The 23,113-nt window shown below is 39.8% G+C and overlaps 2 protein-coding genes across 15 annotated transcripts in view; one reads left to right on the top strand and one right to left on the bottom strand.

Annotated features, from left to right (window-relative positions):
- The window catches only part of R3HDM1 (R3H domain containing 1), a 190,203-nt gene extending 172,960 nt beyond the window's left edge, over positions 1-17,243 (bottom strand). For all 10 annotated transcript variants that reach the window (XM_061183524.1, XM_061183534.1, XM_061183567.1 and 7 more), the window contains exon 1: positions 17,102-17,243. The gene's annotated coding sequence lies outside the window, so the exon portion shown is untranslated. The remainder of the gene's footprint in view (positions 1-17,101) is intronic.
- A 312-nt stretch (positions 17,244-17,555) lies between these two features.
- Positions 17,556-23,113, top strand: part of ZRANB3 (zinc finger RANBP2-type containing 3) — a 263,410-nt gene continuing 257,852 nt past the window's right edge. For 2 of the 5 annotated variants that reach the window (XM_061183479.1, XM_061183488.1), the window contains exon 1: positions 17,987-18,215. The gene's annotated coding sequence lies outside the window, so the exon portion shown is untranslated. Of the gene's footprint in view, positions 17,614-17,979; positions 18,216-23,113 lie in introns of those variants that run through there. The other 3 variants (XM_061183452.1, XM_061183470.1, XM_061183461.1) reach the window with 3 other exon arrangements.

Below are 23,113 nucleotides of genomic sequence, written 5' to 3'. Positions count from 1 at the left end.
ATTTAGATATCAAAGTTCACATAAAATCAAGTGGCCAATAAGAAGCACAGGAGAAGACTCTCAACAACTTTAATCATTAGAGAAATGCAGATCAAAACCACAAGGAAATATTACTTCACATCCACTAGGATGGCTATAGTCAAAAAGACAGACAATAACAAGAACTGACGAGCATGTGGAAAGACAGAAATCCTCTTATATTCCTGCTGGGGATGCAAAATGGTGCAGCTACTCTGGAAAACAGTTGATGAGTTCCTCAAATGGTTAAACAGAGTTACCATATGACCCAGCAATTCCACTGGTAGGTATACACCCAAGGGAAATGAAAACATATGTTTATACAAACATTTGTACAAGAATGTTTATAGCAGTGTCATTTATAATTGCCGAGAAGTAGAGACGACTCAGATGTCCCTCAACTGATGAACTGATTAAAAAAAAGGTGGTATATTCATATAGTGGCATATTATTCAGCCACAAAAAGGAATGAAGTACTGATTCATCCTACAACATGGATGAACCTTAAAAACCTTATGCTTAAGTGAAAGACAGTCACAAAAAATGACATACTGTGTGATTTCATGTATATGAAATTTCCAGAAGAGGCAAATCTATAGAGACTGAAAGTAGATTAATGGTTGTCTAGGGCTGTAGGAAGGGGAAAAGAACATGGAGAATGATTGTTAATGGATATGGGGCTTCTTTTTGAAATGATGATAATGTTCTAAAACTAGATTATGGTGATGTTGCATAACTTTGTGAATATACTAAAACCTAATGAACTGTAAACTTAAGTGGATTTTATGGTATGTGAACTATATTTCAATAAAGCTATATTAAAATATCAGCATAAAAAAGTCAACATCGGCCAATAAATTTCAACATGAATTATATGTCAGGTTTTATACTCACTCTTTAAAAAGCCCACACCAGGGGACTTCCCTAGTGGCGCAGTGGTTCAGAGTCTACCTGCCAATGCAGGGGACAAGAGGGAAGGTCTTTTAAGTACGTAAGTAAATAGTTTTAAGTGACTGGCGGTTCTAGGAGTAACATTATAAAGTCTAGAAGAACAAAGTATGGAGTCTGATAGTGATTTGTCTGACAAGCTATCTATTTTGAAATATTCCCCAATAAACGTGCCCTTATTACATTCTGGGACTAAAAAGATAGGCACATTAAGTGACCTGATTAATTCCTTTATCCTTGATATAGTATAAAGCTGGACTCGGAGTATAAAGTCCTGGCTGGGCCATTAACTGGTTATGTTAACTTTGCTTAAATAATTTAATATCTTGGGGCTTCCCTGGTGGCGCAGTGGTTGAGAATCTCCCTGCCAATGCAGGGGACACGGGTTCGAGCCCTGGTCTGGGAAGATCCCACGTGTCGCGGAGCGGCTGGGCCCGTGCGCCACAACTACTGAGCCTGCGCGTCTGGAGCCTGTGCTCCACAACAAGAGAGCCCACGATAGTGAGAGGCCCGCGCACCGCGATGAAGAGTGGCCCCCGCTTGCCACCACTAGAGAAAGCCCTCGCACAGAAACGAAGACCCAACACAGCCATAAATAAATAAATAAATAAAAATAAATAAATAAAAGATAAAGGGGCCATGTTTATCAGTTAAAATGTGTTTGGCTGCTGGAAAGAGTGTGCTTGACTAGAGTGGTTTAAACACATAAAAAAAATAATAATTTAATATCTCTGAAGTATAGGACGCCAAGTGAAAAGCTGTGAGAGAAATGAGGGCAAGACAAAAATGCTTGTATTCAAATTTTACGATAGGCTATGTAAAAGCAATTCAATTAATGGTTATCTGACCAACTTTCACTTGGTTCTCTACTGTGCATTTAGAAGGCGTAAATCTCATGTAATCCTTGGAACCTCATATATTTAATTAAAAAGGCCACCCACTGAGACTCGTTTCTACTTTATCATAGTTCCATTAATCCTGTCTTATCTTTAAGCAAATTTGTCCAAAGACTAGGGGAAGAAGAGGAGGACAAGTAGGATGAGGAGAAAAAGGAAATGGAAGCTGCAGCCATTTATAATAAGGAAATTCTGACTCAAGTGGATCCCAGATAAGTCGTGAGCTTCTTGAAGGCAGAGGTACGCCTTTAAGAAGAACAGAAGCAATTTAATTACTAGCCATTTCTGTGATCTTAGTGTAACTTTCACAAACAAGAACACCAATTATCCCTTACTAGCATTTCGGTAAGCATTTTCACAAATGCCACATAAACCAAGAAAAAAATGACACAAGAAAAGATAAACAAGCCCTTTCTAAAATTAAAGTATAGGCGTTAGATGCAAATAAAGTAGATATAAGCTTCATTTAACATTTAAGTCAATCCTCTTAACACTGTCACCTGTTTTATCATTGGGTTTTCCATTTTAGTAGTAAGGTAAATGCAACCGAAAAGTTGTGTAGCTGTATGCAGTTTTCAGAAAAGCCATGAAGTAATTTTCGTATGCCACAAGTACAGCTTGAATACTATACTAAAAACCTCTTTACTCCTTTTTTACTTGAATTAAATTTCAAAATCACCATTCATTAAAAAGAAAATCAACACTCACAAAAAGCTGTGGTATGTGTACACTGGATATTGTAACAGTATAAAATCCTTTGTGTAATGCGGTATGGCAATGGGAAAATGGCATTCTTAATTTATCATATGGATTTAACAAAACTTAAACAGCTACAAAAAACACTCCATAGCATGAATATAAGATTTTAAACTTGGGGACTTCCTTAGTGGCACAGTGATTAAGAATCCACCTGCCAATGCAGGGGACACGGGTTCGAGCTCTGGTCCAGGAAGATCCCACGTGCCGCGGAGCAACTAAGCCCGTGTGCCACAACTACTGAGCCTGTGCTCTACAGCCTGTGAGCCACAACTACTGAGCCTGCGTGCCACAACTACTGAAGCCTGCGTGCCTAGAGCCCGTGCTCCACAACAAAGAGAAGCCACCACAATAAGAAGCCTGCACACTGCAGCGAAGAGTAGCCCCCGGTTGCCACAACTAGAGAAAAGCCTGCTTGCAGCAACGAAGAACCAACGCAGCCAAAAATAAATAAATAAATTAATTAATTAAAAAATTTCTTTTTAAACTTTAAACTGCCATTCCAAAATTACAACAAATAGAAGTAATAATCTTTATTAAAAAATCAAGTGGGGACTTCCCTGGTGGTCCAGTGGTAAAGAATCCGCCTTCCAATGCAGGGGACGCGGGTTCAATCCCTGGTGGGGGAACTAAGATCCCACATGCTATGGGGCAACTAAGCCCACGTGCCACAACTACTGAGCTCGCATGCCTCAACTAGAGAGCCCGTGTGCCACAAACTACAGAGTCCACACGCTCTGGAGTCCACACCACAACTAGAGAGAGAAAACCCGCACGCCACAACCGGACAGAAGCCCGCGGGCCATAACGAAAGATCCCACATGCCGCAATGAAGACTCAATGCAGCCAAATTAAAAAAAAAAAAAGAAGCAAGCAAAACGCATTCATAACTGAAAAAGTTATGCCTCTCTGGATCAAGGATGATTCACATACAATGTCAGACTAACATATTCTTTAAAAACTTCTATCTCTAAAATTCAACGACTTTATATGCTGAAGTACTAACTTCTAAGGAAAGACGCTCTTAATTACACCTAATTATCTAAAGTCAATCAGTGGACTAGAAAAAACAGGTTAATTTTAAAGTTTCAACAAAAATATTAAAAAATTTTAAAAGAGGGGATGATTTTAAATAATCTTCCTACCTGCTCTTTATATTACTGAGGACAGCAAGAAATCATATAAAGTATGACAGTATTCTCAGCTAAGTTATGACTTAATTTTGTATTAACAAAAATTCAAGAGTTAGGAAAAGAATGGAATAAAGAAGAAATGAAACGGGACTTCCCTGGTGGTCCAGTCGTTAAGAATCCGCCTTCCAATGCAGGGGACTCGGGTTTGATCCCTGGTCGGGGAACTAAGATCCCACATGCCATGGGGACAACTAAGCCCGCGTGCTGCAACTACTGAGCCCGTGTGCTCTGGAGCCCGCTCGCCACAACTAGGGAGAAGTCCGCGTGCTGCAACTAAAGATCCTGCATGCTGCAACTAAGACCTGATGCAGCCAAATAAAGAAAGAAGAAATGAACCAATGTATTTCTGTGCAGAATATTGCATGTTAGTATGTATTTCTTTTTATTTATTTATTTATTTATTTATTTATTTATTTATTTATTTATGGCTGCCTTGGGTCTTCGTTGCTGCACGCGGGCTTTCTCTAGTTGCGGTGAGCGGGGGCTACTCTTCGTTGCAGTGAGCGGGCTTCTCATTGCACTGGCTTCTCTTGTTGCAGAGCACGGGCTTTAGGCACGCGGGCTTCAGTAGTTGCAGCACACGGGGCTCCAGAGCGCAGGCTCAGTAGTTGTGGCGCACAGGCTTAGTTGCTCCGCGGCATGTGGGATCTTCCTGGACCAGGGCTTGAACCCATGTCCCTGCATCGGCAGGCGGATTTTTAACCACTGCGCCACCAGAGAAGTCCCAGCACGTATTTCTAATTTGAAGATTTAAAACTTATTCTCAAATACTCTTGTGAGTCGCTTCATTTACAACTAAAAACCACAAACAGCACACAGGTGGCCATCAACAGAATAGACACACCAACTATATATTTATTCAATAAAATACTGTTCTAGTATAAAAGAAACTATTCATACAAGCAACAACTTGAATAAATCTGAAAAACATGCAGAGTGAAAGAAGCCTTACACAAAAGAATACATACTGTATAATTCCGTTTATGTAAGTCCTAGTACAGGAAAATATAACATATGGTGGAAAAGAATCAGAACTTTTGGTTCTTGTTTCGTGGGGTGATGATACTGTCCTATATCTTGATAGACAGGGATGCATATCATTTGTAAAAAACTCACTGAATGGTATGTTTGTGATTTGTGCATTTTTCTGTATGCATATCTACCTATAAAAATGTAACCAAATACTGAATTCTAGTTACTTATATGCAAGCCAAAGTGTTCAGGACTGAAGTATTCTGATCCTTGCAATGTATTTTGAAATGCATCAAAAAATAAGATAGATTGATAGAGGATAAAGCTAATAGAACAAAATGTTAATAATTATAGAATTGAGTCATCTAAAAATTTGTGTATGCTTGGAAAATTTCCTCAGCATATCTCTGAAAAGCAACCTAGATGCCACAAGACACTAGTGCTATGTCTAAGTGCAAGGGAAAAATGATTTTGAATTTAGCATTCCATACTACCAATCAGGTATGATGGCAGAATAGAGACCTCAGGCATATAAGGTCTCCAAAGCTTTACTTCCTAAGCAATCTTTCTTAGGAAGATACTTCAGGCTACTATCAAGCAAAATCAGTGTAAAAATCAAGAGAGAGGAAGGATCCACAGGATCCAGCGAACAGTTGATTCAACCTAGGAGGGCAGTGAAGGCAAGTCCCAGGATGAGAGCAGGATACAGAATCCAAGAGAAAATCTCTGAGGGAAAGAGGCCTCCATGAAACAGACATTGAATAACTTTGAGGATATGTTGATGGTACATTATTATTTGTCAATCAGAAAAAAAAAGAAAGAAAATTAAAAACCCCAGGAAAACTGAAAAAAACCCCCAAAAACAGGAAATCCATGCTTCTAATGTGTAACAAAACAAATTGACATGGATTTTGATGAACTGATGGAAGCTTAAAAAAGAATCCATTTGGGCTTCCCTGGTGGCACAGTGGTTGGGAATCTGCCTGCCAATGCAGGGGACACAGGTTCGAGCCCTGGTCTGGGAAGATCCTACACACCGCGGAGCATCTAAGCCCGTGCACCACAAATACTGAGCCTGCGCTCTAGAGCCCGTGAGCCACAGCTACTGAGGCCCGCGCACCTAGAGCCTGTGCTCTGCAACAAGAGAAGCCACTGCAATGAGAAGCCCGTGCACGGCAGCGGAGAGAGGCCCCTGCTTGCCGCAGCTAGAGAAAGCCTGCGGGCAGCAACGAAGAGCCAGTGCAGCCAAAAATGAATAAATTAAATAAATTAATTAAAAAAAAACTATTAAAAAAAAGAATCCATTTGACTTTTGATGCTAAGAACATTCTAGTTCTCTTCAAGTGACTCATCAATTCTGATAATAACAGTAGATAAGGGAATAATGATCAATTACAGATCCACTGTACTGTTTGATTTTTTCGTGTATGCATTGTTTTGATTTTTTTTTAAAGTTTAAAAAATATATAAACTTTCCAAAAAGTTAAGTTTAGAAATGTACCAAGTTCTACAATAGCTCAGCTTCTCAGTTTTCTATTGCAGTAAAAAAAAACCAAACCCCACAACAAAACAAAAGTTTACAATCTGTTGAGTATACTGAATAAACATGAAATGTTTTTGATTTTGAAAGACACAGAAGTTGGCAATATTACCTGAGTAAAAACACTCAAATCTGAGCATCATTTTTTTCAAATCGACTTGACTGTTATCAAAATGATCTAAAAATAGGTTTTAAAACTGTCCACCAAGACTTTGATTTCCTATGGTCATACCACCTTGAATAAAACAAAATCTAAAATCACAAAGATACCATTATGGTCTAGTTGCCTGGTTCTCTGACAAGATCTAACGTGCTTTGAAGACTAGCTGTAGCTCCTCTGCCCACAACAATATGGAATATAACCCAGCAAATCTAAGAAGGGTGCTAAACAGCCAGGCGGGGTATAAAGGGGCGAAGCACCTACTGAGGACATCTGTAGGATTAGTCCTCCAATTTCTCTCATTTTAGACAACAGGGCCAAGCAGGAGGGTCTTGGGTCTGGGCAACTAAAGTCTCCCATCCCTACCAACACTTCTGTTCTCTGGGGGTGTGAAGGGAGGGAGAGAGGGACGGGTGACTGATATAGATGCACCTTTATGATAACATTTCAACTGTGTCTGGGACCAGCTGGATCTCCTCTTCTCTGACTATGCTGTCCTTCCCTACACTCCCCCGCCAATATATATATATTTATCTCTACCATATAGACATATAGAAGAGACTATATATTTATCTCTACCATATAGACATATAGAAGAGACAAGTCCCTTAAGAATGCAGTCCTGTCACTAGAATAGTTCAAGTAAAGGCTACATGATTATCTGTTTGATTTTCCTGTCATGTAAGGTCCCCACAAGAGCTTGCTCAAAAAGGCATGAGTCGGGTATGTACCCATCTCCCCATTCTAATACACCCTGAAAGAAAAAAGGAAAGGAAAAGCAGCTAACTTTATGAAAAGCTGCGCAGGTAACTGTCACTGGACTGATCCTTGAGAACCACTGAAGTTGGACCAGATGACCTCTCACATTCCAAAACAACAATTTACCTACTGGTCTATGTAAATGCAGGTAATTGTAAGAAAAACTACCGCATCTCTTGGTTTATTAGCACTGAAAAGACAAGAAACCTTTGATAAGTGGAGATTAAAGATTTGGGCTTAGACTTTGCAAATGTCCCTTAAAATTCAGTACGTTTGGGATTAAGAGGATCTACAGTGGAAACAATTCACTTAGCTAGTAAATATGCATAGTTGAGAGCCCCAGAGCCACACTCCAGAGTGTTCTTAGTGTACTTGTTCCTTTAAATCCTAACTGTCTTTGGGAGAACACTGCTGAACTTCAGTAAACAAGTGTAATTTCCATCTCCATCCAAGTATGCCCCCATGCCATGGCCTTTGTACTTTCTGTTCCTCCTACCCAGAATGTTGTTCTTCCCTCATATGACTCGTTCCCTCATTTCAGTCTGGTGTTTGTTCCAATGTCAAGAGGTCTTCCTGACCACCCTGTCCAAATTGGACCCCACACCTCATTCTGTTTCTCAACCTGCTTCGTAAAAAAACTGCAATAATGTCTATCTGAAATTTGGTTCGATATTTATAGAATCACTGAGGATTTGGAATCATTTATATTTTAATTTAATTTTATTAATTTTAACTGGGAAAATACATGCTAAAGAACCATTCTCTAATTTAAGGCAGAATTTTTCCATTTTCCTTCATTCTTCCAAAAGTTAATAGCACGACTGCAGTAAGGCAACAAATGGTCTTAAAGGAGACATCAATTTACTCTCCCATTTCTGAGAAATTCCTTTACCCTTTTTGTTGGCTCTTCCCTTCTCTACTTGTTTGCTATCGTAATATGTAGTTAAAAGGACTGACAGTAGAAAATTGTCTGAATAAAGCTCAGCTTTTAAGTAAACACTATACAATGAACCAAATTTACATGAAGGTTACCACGCTGTGGTATGTACACTTTCAGTGGAAAAAAATTAGCTAATCCTATAGAATAGAGGTGGACAAATATAAATGAAAAAAGACAAGCCTCAGTTCTTTGGTGGTTTTTATATACCCCAAACTTAACAGGCATGATCTTGCTTCCTCCTTATAAAAACCCTAAAAGGGAGTGTCATTATCCTCATTTTACAGAAGAAGAAAGACTGAGAGGCTAAATAACTTGCTCAAAAATCACATCAGCTGTTAAGTGGCAGACTTGTTACTTTCACCAAATTTCTGAGTTTCCAAACATATTTCTTTCCACTGAACAAGCTATTCTCCGAGTACGGACCAATGACCACTGCAGATCATCAAGATGCTTTCAAAGGGTGCATGAGGTCCTCCTCTTTTCCCCTACGTATCTGTATGAGGCCAAACTGTCTTATGTTTTTACCAAAACCACGTATCATATTAGAGTGAATGTAAAAACATGTATGAGAACCCAGCTATCTTCTTATAAACCAGACATTATGGAGATCTGCAAAAATGTAAGACAATGCCATTCTTCTCGTTATGTTATTTTGAAAATATATTTTTCATAAAATATGATACAGTTATCCCTCAATATCCATGGGGGATTGGTTCTAGGATCCCCCTTGGATACCAAAATCCATGAATGCTCAAGTCCCTCATAAAAAATGGCACAGTATTTGCATATAACCTTCATATATCCTCCGGTATACTTTAAAATCATCTCTAGATTATTTATAATACCTAATGCAATGTAAATACTATGTAAATTGTTGTAAGCATAATATAAATGCTATATAAATAGTCTCCCAAACATGGCGAGCTGTTTTGTTTTTGGAACTTCCTGGAAAATTTTTTTTTTTTAAACTATTTTTCGACTCACTGTTGGTTGAATCCGTGTATGCGGAACCAACAGATATGGAGGTTCAACTGTATTTAGGTTAACAAGCAATAAGTTTATTACTTTTCAAAAAATGAATCACTAAATATTAAAGAAATCCTCTCAATATTGTTAAAATGGCAATACTCCCCAAATTGCCAAATTGACCTACCTATTTGACACAACCCTATCAAAATCCAAGCTACTTTCTTGGCAGAAACTGGCAAGCTGATCTTAAACTACATATAGAAATAAAAAGGATCCAGAATAGCCAAGCAATCTTGGAAGAGAATAACAAAGTTAGAGGACTCACATGTCCCAATTTCAAAACTTTTTTACAAAGTTACATAATCAAGCATTGCGGGACTACTGGCATAATGACAGACATATAAATCAATGGAATATGTGTCCACCTAGAGGGGTGGGATAGGGACGGTGGGAGGGAGATGCAAGAGGGAGGAGATATGGGGATGTATGTATATGTATAGCTGATTCACTTTGTTATACAGCAGAAACTAACACACCACTGTAAAGCAATTATACTCCAATAAAGATGTTAAAAATAAATAAATGGAATAGAATTGAAAATTGAGAACTAATCTTCTACATTTATGGTCAACAAAGGTGCTAAAACAATTCAATGGAGAAAGAATAACAAATGGTACTGAGATAAAATTAAAAAAAAAAGGATACCTGCATGTAAAAGAATGAATTTGTACCCCTACCTCACACCATACACAAAAATTCATTCAAAATGGATCAAGATCAACCATACCACAGAAAGTGTATCTTCCCCAAGTTGGTGGCCTACAACTTTTACTTCTGACCGCCTCACAATCTTCCCACATTGCTTTAAAACATTTAATACTTTTGTATTAAAAGGTTCATGGTCACATTATAACCATAGTGTAACTTAACAAGCACTAATATCACTTTCTTCCCCCAAATTATACCTCATTTGCTGTCTTTACAATAGAACAAAATCTTTTATTTTGTCTTACAGATGATCAATTTGCTTAAAATGCAATTATCTAATTGAATAATGAATGTACAGCTTCTGTTGACAAAATCCTTTTCTAGCAACTGGAAAATGAACAATATAGATGACTGATATCAGATTCTTTCTAGTTCATATGAAGCAAGCTTGTAAAGTGAAAGGCAGCAAACCCTAATAAAATAAGAATGATCTGGCATTTAGGGGAAACAAGGCATATAAAATGAAAATGGAAACTGCGTGTTGGGTATGCTTGACGTAGAAGTATATCTATTGCATGCAAATGTACATGAACAATAAGAAATGTATGACTGGTATTTTGCAGAGAATATTTGTTTAAAAACAGATGCTTTGGGACTTCCCTGGTGGCGCAGTGGTTAAGAATCTGCCTGCCAATGCAGCGGACATAGGTTCGAGCCCTGGTCCAGGAAGATCCCACATGCCGCAGAGCAACTAAGCCCGTGCGCCGTGACTACTGAAGCCCACGCGCCTAGAGCCCGTGCTCTGCAACAACAGAAGCTACCGCAATGAGAAGCCTGCACACCACAACGAAGAGTAGCCCCCGTGCCACAACTAGAAAAAGCCCACATGCAGCAAGGAAGACCCAACACAGCCAAAAATAAATAAATAAATTAATTAATTAATTAAACAAAACAAAAAAACCAGATGCTTTTTTCCCAATACTATACAGGAACATATATATAACTAAAGGGTATTTTTTTTTCTGTAATTGACTTAATAATTTTAAAATAATTATACATTCACATGAAATGTAAAAAACAGTACAGCAAGCTCTCATGTACTCTTCATCCAGTTTCCCCCAATGATAACATTATACAGTTGGCCTTCCATATCCACAGGTTTCATATCTGTGGATCCAACCAACAGACTGAAAATACTCAAGAAAAAAATTTCAGAAAGTTCCAAAAAGCAAAACTTGAACTTGCCGTGCACTGGCAACTATTTATGTAGAATTTGCATTGTAGTTATCAATACAACGACTTACATAGCATTTGGTATTATAAGTAATCTAGATATGGTTTAAAGTATATGGGAAAATGTGCGTAGGTTATATGCAAATACTATGCCATTTTATACGGGGACTTGAGCACCTGTGAATTTTGGTATCCAAGGGGAGTCCTGGAACCAATTCCCAGTGGATAACAAGGGATGACTGTGTAAGTGTAGTTCAATATCAAAACCAGGTATTGACACCGATATAATCCACAATTTTATTCAGATTTTACCAATTTTACATGCACTCCTTCGTGTGTGTGTTTCTATGTAATTTTATCACATGTATATAGATTTACATAACCACCACCACAATCAAGATACAGAGCTGTTCAATCACCGCAAAGATCCCTCATGTTAACCCTTTACAGTCACAACCACCCTTATCCTCCCACCCCATCCCCGATGCTTGGCAACCACGAATCTGCATTCTAATTTTGTCATTTTGAGAATGTTATATAAATGGAACCATGTGGTTGTCCCACTTCAAGATTGTTTTTTTCACTTGGCATAATTCCTTCAAGATCCATGCAAGCTGCTATATACTATTGTTTGTTCCTTTTTATTGCTGCATAGTATTCCACGGTATGGATATAGCATATGTTGTTTAACCATTCAGTCATTGAGGGGTATTTGGGTTGTTTCCAGTAAAAAGATACTCATTTTTAAACACAGAACTTCTGTAATAAGCTGCTTCCCCAAGAGGACTTTTAACATGAAGGCCTTACGCTCATTTAAGCCATTGCTTTGCATATATGTACAGAGATTTTTTTCCCCCACAACATGAAAACTTAAAGAAAAAAAAAACTTTAAATCCCATAGCTGCCCTCCCCAGTGAGGGCCAAGACAACAAAGTGAATCTGTAGTTAGTTAAACTTCTAACTCAGACTGTAAGGTGATATTTTATACGAGTATGGAACTTCTTTCATGTAGAAGGCAGATTAGTGAAGTTAATTGCACAAGTAGACCACAAAAGTAAATTATATCTGTCACTGATCAAGCTAAAGTTGGGAGAAGTCAAATTATAGTACTTTAAACTCTTAAGACAATATCAAATTATTGACTTTTAAGAACAAAGGTCAAGAGTTAAAAATGAATGTAGTTTATGTTCCATACTTAATTTCTTTTGGAGAGAAAGTAGCTTTAGGGAGTTGTAGATGAAAACTTTAGTCAAGCAGGCTACAAGAACAATCATTTAAACATGTTATGGGGTCTAGTATTTATGAAATAAGAAGGCTCAAAAACGTCACAGTTTGCTTGAAGTGAGCTTACAGGTAGAAATTAAGAAAAAAGTCGCAAATCTACAACTCAGATGGCAAAGAGAATAACAAAAATTATAAAGTGTAGGCTTTCAAAACTCATAGAAAAAATTTCAAGTTAGTAGGTATGTGTGGAAACTAAAAAGGTAAGAAAAGGCAAAATAATAAAGGATAAAATCTGGGAATAAAAAACCAAATTGCAGGAAAATAAGGTAGAGAACTAGTTTTGAGCCAGGATTAAATAACTCATCTCTTATTTCAACCATCAGCCAATAACTATTAAATTAAATCCTAGAAAAATACACATACTTATCAGGTATAAGCAAATCTGTTATTATATAACATATCCTCATTTGGAAAGCAAACTTAACTTAATAAAATTGTTTGATTATATGATTTGACTCTTTGCCCATGTCTGTATTACTAGTAAGCATTATCAGAATTCACAAGGATCAAGTGGGAAAATTATTTTACTCCTTTAGAAAAAGACTACTATTATACCGAGAAAAAACTGACACGCTCCCTTCTCTTTATGATAACCGTCTTGGTTTATTCATCTTAAGTTATAAGTAGTAAGTTATCATCACTGTATGTAGATATGACTGAAAAGATAGTGTTCTGATTCTGTGGTTTGGAGCAGCAAGTGCTATCTGAAAAGTTCACTACCATTTGGAACCACACCTCTTTGACATACAGACTGCCCAACATATTTACAACAGATCATGAAAGTGTTAATAGTGAGATTTTTCTAATGCAAATAGCAGCAATATAATGTAAACCTATCAGTCTTAAGGATTTATTATTGTAACATTTTCAAGAATGGAAAAAATAAAACTGTTATCAACTCTCAGTGCTTCTTTATTTCTAAAGAATTAAAACTTAACATTAGGGACTTCCCTGGTGGCACAGTGGTTAAGAATCCGCCTGCCAATGCAGGGGACACGGGTTCGATTCCTGGTCTGGGAAGATCCCACATGCTGCGGAGCAACTAAGCCCGTGCGCCACAACTACTGAGCCTGCGCTCTAAAGCCCGCAAGCCACAACTACTGAAGCCCACGTGCTACAACTACTGAAGCCCACGTGCCTAGAGCCCGTACTCTGCAACAAGAGAAGCCACTGCAATGAGAAGCCTGCGCACCACAACGAAGAGTAGCCCCCGCTCGCTGCAACTAGAGAAAGCCCACGCGCAGCAACAGAGACCCAATGCAGCCAAAAATAAAATAAATAAAAATAAATATATTTATTAAAAAAACCCACAAAACTTAACATTAACTCAAACGGGTATAATTATGTGCTCTATAGTGCCAGTACAAGAACATCTCTTTCATTACTCGGCAATTCTTGTCTTCTGCATGATATTTGAAAAAGTGTATTTCAATTTACAAAATTTTCTACGCTGCTGCCATTTAATGTCCCTCGAAGGAGCATCCAACTGTACTGGGTTCAGCAACTTCGGAGGTCCACCATAACATTATATACTTCAGCTCGCTATTCAGCATAAGGTGTAGCTGCCTTGAACCCTGGCCTGGAATTACTGTCAGAAGGCTCCATAATAAAACTGTTTTCAGGCTAAGTTTAAATTTGTCTCACTGTACAAACTCCAAGGACACTATTATGTGTGAAGACCCAGTACGTTTTCAAAAGTGCCTGGGAGGAGAAAGGAACAGTGTGTCTGGCATGTTGTACCACAGAAAAGAAACACTTAAGAACTGATAAATAATGAGAATTAGAAACAGCAACAAAACAGTAGTCAGCCTATGGCCATAACGAATTCAAACAACTTGCTTAATCTTAACACTATAAAGAGTTCAACAGTTGCTTGCCCCTGGTAGCACAATGAATGTGGATAGCAACTATATAAACTTGATCTTGAAACATCAGCTAAATAAAATTTAAAAGATATAATGATTTATCACTAAAATAATTTACCACATACTTTTATTCCAGATAATCCATTTGAAATAGTCAACAAACACCTGCATTTTACTGCAAAATAAAAAAATCTCCTATAGGGACTTCCCTGGTGGCGCAGTGGTTAAGAATCTGCCTGCCAATGCAGGGGACAGGTTTGAGCCCTGGTCCGGGAAGATCCCACATGCCACGGAGCAACTCAGCCCGTGCGCCACAACTACTGAGCCTGCACCCTAGAGCCCACGAGCCACAACTACTGAGCCTGCACTCTAGAGCCCGCAAGCCACAACTACTGAGCCTTCACTCTAGAGCCCACGAGCCACAACTACTGAAGCCTGTGCCCCTAGAGTCCGTGCTACGCAACAAGAGAAGCCACCACAATGAGAAGCCCGCGCACAGCAATGAAGAGTAGCCCTGGCTCGATGCAACTAGAGGAAGCCTGTGCGCAGCAACAAAGACCCAACGCAGCCAAATAATAATAATAATAATAAAAATAAATAAAACAACAAAGACTAGATGTTTCCAAAACATTATTAAAAAAAAATCTCCTGTAAAATAAATAACTCTTTTGTACCTGATGACCAATTTCCCACAAACCTTTCCCTTTGAAAATGGCTAATTACAAACTGCACTTAAAGTCACAACATAAACGAAAATCCCCACAGTACTCCTCACTAACAGAACATGTTCTGAGGCTCCAACAATACCGTGTGCATTTGAGAAACAAACTCATTCTCTTAATGTGTGAAAATAACAATAGTTAATATTTAACATATTGATACATACTATGTGTTAGGCACAATGTGAGAGGCTTTACATACTTCATCTCTAATCCTCACAACTCCCGGAGTTAAGCATAACCACCCGCATTTTACAGATGAGGAAACTGAACTGAGGCTCATAGAGGGGTCCTGCAGCTAATAAGAGAATACAGAAGCCTCCTACATCTTCATCAGCCCTTTCTGTACATAAGGCACATGAGATCTGAAAGCATTATAGTAATTTATCAATTACCCAACAAGTTTTAGAAAATGCTATGCTGAGTAATGTATGCTATGGGTACTTTTTGTGGGGAGCTGAGGGGACTTACCCTTCAGGGTCATACTCAGGGTTTCATTTTTTAATTCTAACACACCATCCAAATTTCTTTCAGGTCCTGAATCTGTGGATCTATGTCAATTCTCTAGGTATATTAGTTATGGAATATGGAAGATCATTAAGCCATTATAGTCTTCTCAGACCCTGAAGAAATGGTCCAATACTTAGTCAAAACTCAGATATTTCTTCAGAACCCAAGTTTATTCTGGTAACAAGTAAGCCTCAGGACTGGGCCCGGGGTTTTACCTCTGATTACAGACGTGTCTAAAACAAATTATAGAATCCATTATTTAAGAACATATTCACCCCCCACAAAGAAGCAAGGACTGAAAAGATGAGCACTCAATCAACGCGTGAGAAAGAAGCATTCCCTCTCAAATATGGCCAAATATGCCAAATTTTGTTAGCATTCCCTCTCAAATATGGCCAAATATGTCAAATTTTGTTAAGCTAGGGTGTGTCCAATTAACCTAGTCACACTGGTACCCTACTAGGTTAAATATTACACAGATTTTACTGTTTCAAATATTACAAGTAGGTGGGCTGCCAGAATGACTTTAACCATCTTTTCATTATTCAAAAGTTCTTGTAATCATAGACATTTAGGCTAAAAGCAGAGGGTTTCTTCAGAATTACAATTAGGCAAACCATAACCTCAGAGAGATATATACATACATGCATATACATATATACAAATATACACATATATATACACGAACACACTTTTTTTTTTTTCAGGAAAATCGTATTAGAAAAATCATCTGCTATTTACTAGGCTCTCTTTGTCTTTTACTTAGTTGACTTGCTACCCCAATTATACGCGGGACCTGATGGCCTCAACAGTTTGTTTCTGCATAAGAGCAAGCTCAAAGAACAGAGGCACTCTCCTCTGCACCTAGCAACAAAAAAAGAGAGCGACGAAAAACTTCAAACACACAGGAATCTGGGGGGCAGAGCCTAAGGCTCACCCATAATGTGTGTAAATCTGATCCCCGAGGTCCGTGGCACTGACAGTCATTCAACTTTCTAATATTCCCATTGTGCTTTTTCCGGTACCACACGCAAAACGCACCACCTAACATTTCACCAACCGGTCGGAATGCCTTACTTCCTTTCTAAAAATTCTCGGGGTGCAAGGCCGGGGGTGGCGGCCGTGGGGTGGGCCGGGGAGCCTGGGGCACCGGCGCCAGCCACACGGGAGAGCACAGCCACGCACGGCACCCGCTCCGGGCAGGCCTGCTGTGGCTGGTTCCCGAGTCCCTAGGGCTGCAAAAGCAAGCAGCAGCAGCCATGGCAGGGACTTGGGAACCTTTCCCCTGTCTCCTCCGCTAGGCCTCGAGGGGTTTGCTTTTCACATGGCCCCCGGGTGGGGGCGGTGGGCACAAGGTACTGGATGCAGATGCAGCCACAGCCGCAGCGGCGGGCCAGGCGAGCCGGGGCTCCCTAGGAACCCGACCTCCCGGCGAGGCTGGCAGCAGCAGCACCTCGGCGGGGCCCTGGCTGGAGCGCCGACCGCTCGGCGGGGAAGGCCACCTTCGCACACACCACATCTCCCCTGTCTGCCTCCTTCTCCGTTAGCGCTACCGGTTGGCGGGCGGGGGAGGGGAGCGAAGCGCGTTATTCCCGGGGAGCTGGAGGGGGGGAGGGGAGGGCATCTCTTACCCGCGTTACTGAGGAGGAGGAGGAGGCGGCTGGAGCGCGGCGCGGCGGGGCGACGGCGGGGCTGGGTGGGTGCAAGTAAGAGTCTTACGAAAGGGAATTAACCCCATCACCAGCCCGGACACCGGCTCCAGCGGCAGCCGCGGCTGGCAAAATCCCGCCCCTTCCCACCACGCACTAGCCCCGCCTCTTCGTTCTCTTTGAGGGGCAGTAGACAAATCATAGGTTGTACATCCTCGGAGTGACATGAGGATCATCCAATCACGCCTGAACAAACTGCCTTCTCTCCACCCCTTCATCTCCTCCCGGGCCGCGGGAGAGCCGAGCCAAGTCTTTCTCCACCCACAAGGGAAAAAGAGCCAATCGGCTGTAAGTATCCGCCCTTGAAGGACGCAAAGGACAACCAATGATAAACCTCAGAGGACAGCCATTTTGCCCACTTGTAAAAGAGCCACCTTTTCCCACGAGTCGGAGCCCGAGGTGGGGGAGTTCTGGAAGTTTTTACTGACCTGAAGGTATTGGAAAGACAACCAGATTTTTTCAAGGAGTATTTATATTGCTTTATAGGAGTAAAGGAAAAATTTCGTCCTCCATGTGGTGGGAAGTGGGGAATGCTGCTTAAGGACTTGGCTCCTCCCCTCAGCGGTAACAGGCTCTAAGCCGAACACCTGGTTCTCCAGCCTCAGCGAGGAAAGGCGGGGTGATTGGCCTCTTCGGCTTGCAGCCGACTACAGTTCCCAACGTGCTTTGCCACCGCCCATTTCATCTCCTCTGTTTGCTTGCCGCGAGGGCTGACGGGAATTGTAGTTCCTGGGAGGTACCCACGCCGCCTCATTGGCCAATGAGAAAGGACAAACTTTTGAATGATCTGGAGTTTGGGGCGGGGAACTAGTCGCAGGGCTGTGGTGAAGCCTTTTCACCAACCTCGCAGAAGAGAGAAGGATTAGAAGCGAAAGGTAGTCGAGGAAGAGTTTTCTAAGAACGCCGTAGGAGTTTTAGATTCCTGGTATTTACACTCTCTTACTTTCAGTTTGTCCCTTTGAAGTGACTTCCGCTTTGCGGCGGACACAGGCCAAACCTGTGGCGGGAGTTGGAGATTCTGCAGCGAATACACCAGGTGTGGCCGTCTGGGAGTGGCGTGGCGGGCAAGTTGGTAGTTTCTTAACGTGAGAGATAGGAAGCTGAATGGAATTTAATTGCATTTTAGTTAAGAGTGGGTGAAATGGGATGGGGGGAGGGTAGTTCCCAAGTCCAGAATGCCATGCTCCACCGCACTCTTCACTCCCCGAGTCTCACTTGTTTTGTCTTTTGAGTTGCTCAGGATTAGATTGCACCCATATATTTGTGGAGGGTGCCTCTAAAACCTTCACGTCTTCAGTTTGACTGAAAGGAACCGGCTTAAAAATTCTGAGCTAACTTCTCCCACTCTTACAAACCAACTTCTAAAGTCTGGTTCGAAGGAGAAACGCTACAGAAGGGCTCATGATTGATGAGAATGGGCCCATTCTTTTTTTTTTTTTTTATGTAAAGCATACATTAAACAAGTGTCGACAGGGTGCCAACTATAGTACACCGAGGAATACAGATCATTAGAAAGACGTTGGAGCCAAAAGCCTAACAAGCTTAGCACGTTAGGCCCGGGTTTATGCCCCCTGTCGGGGGACAAAGTTGAGTGTGTTTTTACTGTTGGACGTTCCCTTTGAGGTTGTTTGGGAAACTCATTGAACAAAAGAGATGCAGAAGGTGTTATCAGGAAAGGCCTTCCCTCCCCAAGCCTGATGGCTCTCATTTTAAACTCTTTTTCCTATCATTTTGACTGAGACTTTCTCAGATAAATTCTAACTCAATTTTCCCGGCGGTTTCACTAAGACTTTCTTTTAGAAATCATCTTGTAAATATTTATTGAGCACTTATACTGTATTAGGCACTATGCCAGACTTTGCGGGGAGAGCAGTGCCAAAAAGACAGGCTTCTTGTCCAAAAGTAGTGAGGAAAACAGGCCAAACAAAATGAATCGTAGTGTTACTTGTTCTTCTAATCTCTCTCTAAATTAAGTCAAATCTTCGTTAGTCATGTTTTGTAGTTACTTTTTCCATTCTACCTGTGGACTGAAATAAGCATATTTTCTTTATTTTTTTAAAATTCAAGCACTAATAAGTCTGTGTTCGATACTCATGAGTCGTGTTTATGCATCAACTAGATGGTAAATTTTATGTTGTAATCCTTCTAGATATAGGAATGTAATCATACCTTTCAGCCACAGTGTTCTGGTTCCACCAAAGAAAGTGTTGACTCTTGCTTTTTAATGCAGCTGGGAATTTCATATAATTAAGCAGAAGAGTCTTTTATAGATGCTTATTTTTTTTTGTCGTGAGGGCTTCTAGTGTAAATCAAGTCAATAAATAGTAATGGCCATCATTTTATTGAGTGTTTCCTCTGAGCCAGGAATGGTGTTAAGTGCTTTTAGCACATGTTCCCTTCAGCAATCTGCAAATATTATTCTGTGATGTTTTATACTTGAAGAAGTTGGAGTTCAGTGAAGTTCAATAAGACTTAAAAAAATTTTTTTTTATTGCGGTACAGTTGATTTAAAATGTTGTGTTCGTTTCTACTGTATAGCACAGTGAATCAGTTATACATATACATATATCCACTCTTTTTTAGTTTCTTTCCCCATATAGGTCATTACAGAGTATTTAGTAGAGTTCCCTGTGCTATACAGTAGGTCCTTATTAGTTATCTATTTTATATATAGTGGTGTGTATGTCAATCCTAATCTCCCAGTTTATCCCTCCCCACCCTAAATAAGACTTTAAGGCCTTGATTAGTAAATTTTGGAGCTGAGATTCATATCCAGATCTGTCTCATTCCTGAGCTCTTAACCACTGCTGATTCCTGCCTCTCAAATATTTATTGATCCCCCAATATGTGCCAAGCATATAGTGAGAAATGTGAAATTCCATCCTAGGATTCTGGAACCGGTGGTGGCAGTCACTTCCTCTTTTGAGCTATCCTTTGGCATCACATAATACATACTCACTGTATTTAAAAACACAGGAAACTATAAAAAAAAAAAGTAATCTGTATTCCTATTACCCAGAGATACGACTATTAAATCTGGTTGAATATCCTTACAGGTCTCTAATAGGTACAGACATGCATATGAATAATATAATACTACTTTGCTCTTTTAAAAAAAATTTTTTTAATTAATTTATTTATTTGGCTGCGCTGGGTCTTAGTTGCAGCATTCAGGATCTTCGTTGCCTTGTGAGGGATCTTCATTGCATCCTGCAGGATCTAGTTCCCTGACCAAGGATCGAACCCGTGTCCCCTGCATTGTGAGTGCGGAGTCTTAACCGCTGGACAACCAGGGAAGTCCCCTACATTGCTCTTTTTTTTTTTAAATGATTTTTTTTTTTAATGATTTATTTTATTTATTTATTTTTGGCTGCGTTGGGTCTTCGTTGCAGTGCGCGGGCTCCTCGTTGCGGTGGCTTCTCTTGTTGCAGAGCACAGGCTCTAGGCACACGGGCTTCAGTAGTTGCAGCTCGTGGGCTCAGTAGTTGTGGCACACGGGCTCTAGAGCACAGGCTCAGTAGTTGTGGCGCATGGGCTTAGTTGCTCTGCAGCATGTGGGATCCTCCCAGACCAGGGCTCGAACCCGTGTCCCCTGCATTGGCAGGCAGACTCTCAACCACTGCGCCACCAGGGAAGCCCCCACCATATTTTATTTATCCATTCATCTGCCAGTGAACATTTAGGTTGCTTCCACTTCTTGGCTATTGTGAATAATGCTGCACTGAATGGGTGTGAATATCTCTTCAAGATCTGTTTTTAGTTCTTTTGGATATAGGTGTTCTTTCGGATATATACGTATGTATACTTCTGGATATATATATATATATATATATATATATATATATATATATACACACACACACGTATTATTTACTTATTTTTGGCTGTGTTGGGTCTCCTTTGCTGTATGTGGGCTTTCTCTAGTTGCGGCGAGCGGGGGCTACTCTTCGAGCGGGGGCTACTCTTCGTTGTGGTGTGCGGGCTTCTCATTGTGGTGGCTTCTCTTGTTGCGGAGCATGGGCTCTAGACACGCGGGCTTCAGTAGTTGTGGCACGAGGGCTCAGTAGTTGTGGCTCACAGGCTCTTGAGCGCAGGCTCAGTAGTTGTGGCACACAGGCTTAGTTGTTCCGTGGCATGTGGGATCTTCCCGGACGAGGGATAGAACCCGTGTCTCCTGCATTGGAAGGTGGATTCTTAACGACTGTGCCACCAGGGAAGTCCCAATATGTACATGTATATACATGTACACATACATGTATATGTATACTTCTGGGTATGTATATACATGTATGTATATCCAGAAGTAGGATTGCTGGGTCAATTATTAACTTCTAAAAGCAATGCTGTCATGAACACCATTTTTGTATGCTTGCCTGATTATCCCTTAAATCTAACTTTTTAGAAATAGTATTATTTAGTGTTATTTATTAATACAATACTCTATAATTCCTAAATTGCTCTACAGAAAGGTTATGCCTATTTTCTTTCCTAACAGTGTGTGAGAGCACCTGTTTCCCATCTTTTGTTCTATCCAGTCTGATTGTAAAAAGTGATCCCTCATTTATTTAATTCTGTCTAGTTGAATTCTGTTGATGTTGAGCATCTTTTATGTGTATATTGTCCATTGTTGTCTACTCTTTTGAGTAGACTTGTTATCTATCATAGTCCCTTAGTAATTTTAAAGAAATTACTTCTTAAGTTTTTAACTCCTTGTCATGTATTTTGCCTTTACTCTCATTTTGAAATTTGTCTTTTTAACTTTTTAATGCTGTTTTTCTATACATAGTGTAAATTATTTTAGTGTCGAAATTTATGTCTTTTCCCTTATGGTTTCTAGATTATTTGTGATGCTCTTAGAAAAAGCTTGATGATGATCAGAAGTAGATAATAAAACATAATATGTATATATAATTTTTATTTGTTTTTACATTTGGTTTCACAATTTATATACACTTGGTTTTGTTTGGATTCTCTTCTCTTTCATTGTTCTGTCTTTTCTTTGACTTGTACCATACCCATTTTCTTAATTTCTATAACTTTATAATATGTTTTGATATCTGGCATGTACGGCGTGCTCCCACTTTTTTAGACATTTTCTTGTCCTTCTCACATTTTCTTGTATTTTGGTGTCATTTTGTCAAATTAAAAACAAACATCTGCACTTCTATTTTTCAAATTTTTTGGCTGCTTCTCGTAGCTTGCTGGATCTTAGTTCCCCAACCAGGGATTAAACCCACGCCCCCTGCAGTGGACGCGCCGGAGTCTTAACCACTGCACCGCCAGGGAAGTCCCAATATCTGCACTTTTATATTTTAACAAAATACAAATTTAACTTTATATAGATATGAAATACTACTTAAAGGCAATACAGAATTTTTCATAGTACGGTCAGTGTTCAATGAGGCATTCTGTGCTTTGTTAAAACATGTTTTTATTACAGAGTTGGATGTAAATGGTGACAGTTTAAGAGCACATCTAATTTTTAAAATTATATAATTACTTTTTTTACAGAGGCTAACATTTTGTAAGTGGCTTTCTGTAGGACCTGATGACTTCTGAATTCTTATCTCTATTTATAACTACTTATTCCACTGTACCTCATAGCCTTTTCAGAGTACTTCAAATTCATCATATTCCCTAAATCTATTCCTCTTCTCTTCTCCTTTACTCTCTATCTCAGTTTTTTATTTGATCAAGAAATATTAACCATCTACTATGAGAGGTATTAGGTAATGGTCAAGAGGATGGGCTCCAGGCTGCCTAGGCTTGATTGTGCCTTCTGCCTTGTACTCCTTGAGTGACCTTGGGCAGATTACTTTATCAAGTGTCTTTGTTTCCTTATCTGTAAAATTGAGATAAAAGAAGTCACAGGCCATTGTGAGGCTTAAATGACTTAATATATGTAAAACACTTGAAATAGTGCCTGGTACTTAG

This window comes from Eubalaena glacialis, chromosome 1 (genome assembly GCF_028564815.1).
Source record: "Eubalaena glacialis isolate mEubGla1 chromosome 1, mEubGla1.1.hap2.+ XY, whole genome shotgun sequence".
NCBI classification, from domain to species: Eukaryota; Metazoa; Chordata; class Mammalia; order Artiodactyla; family Balaenidae; genus Eubalaena; species Eubalaena glacialis.
Note: the sequence above shows the minus strand (reverse complement) of the source record. Positions and strands in the feature narration are given on the sequence as shown.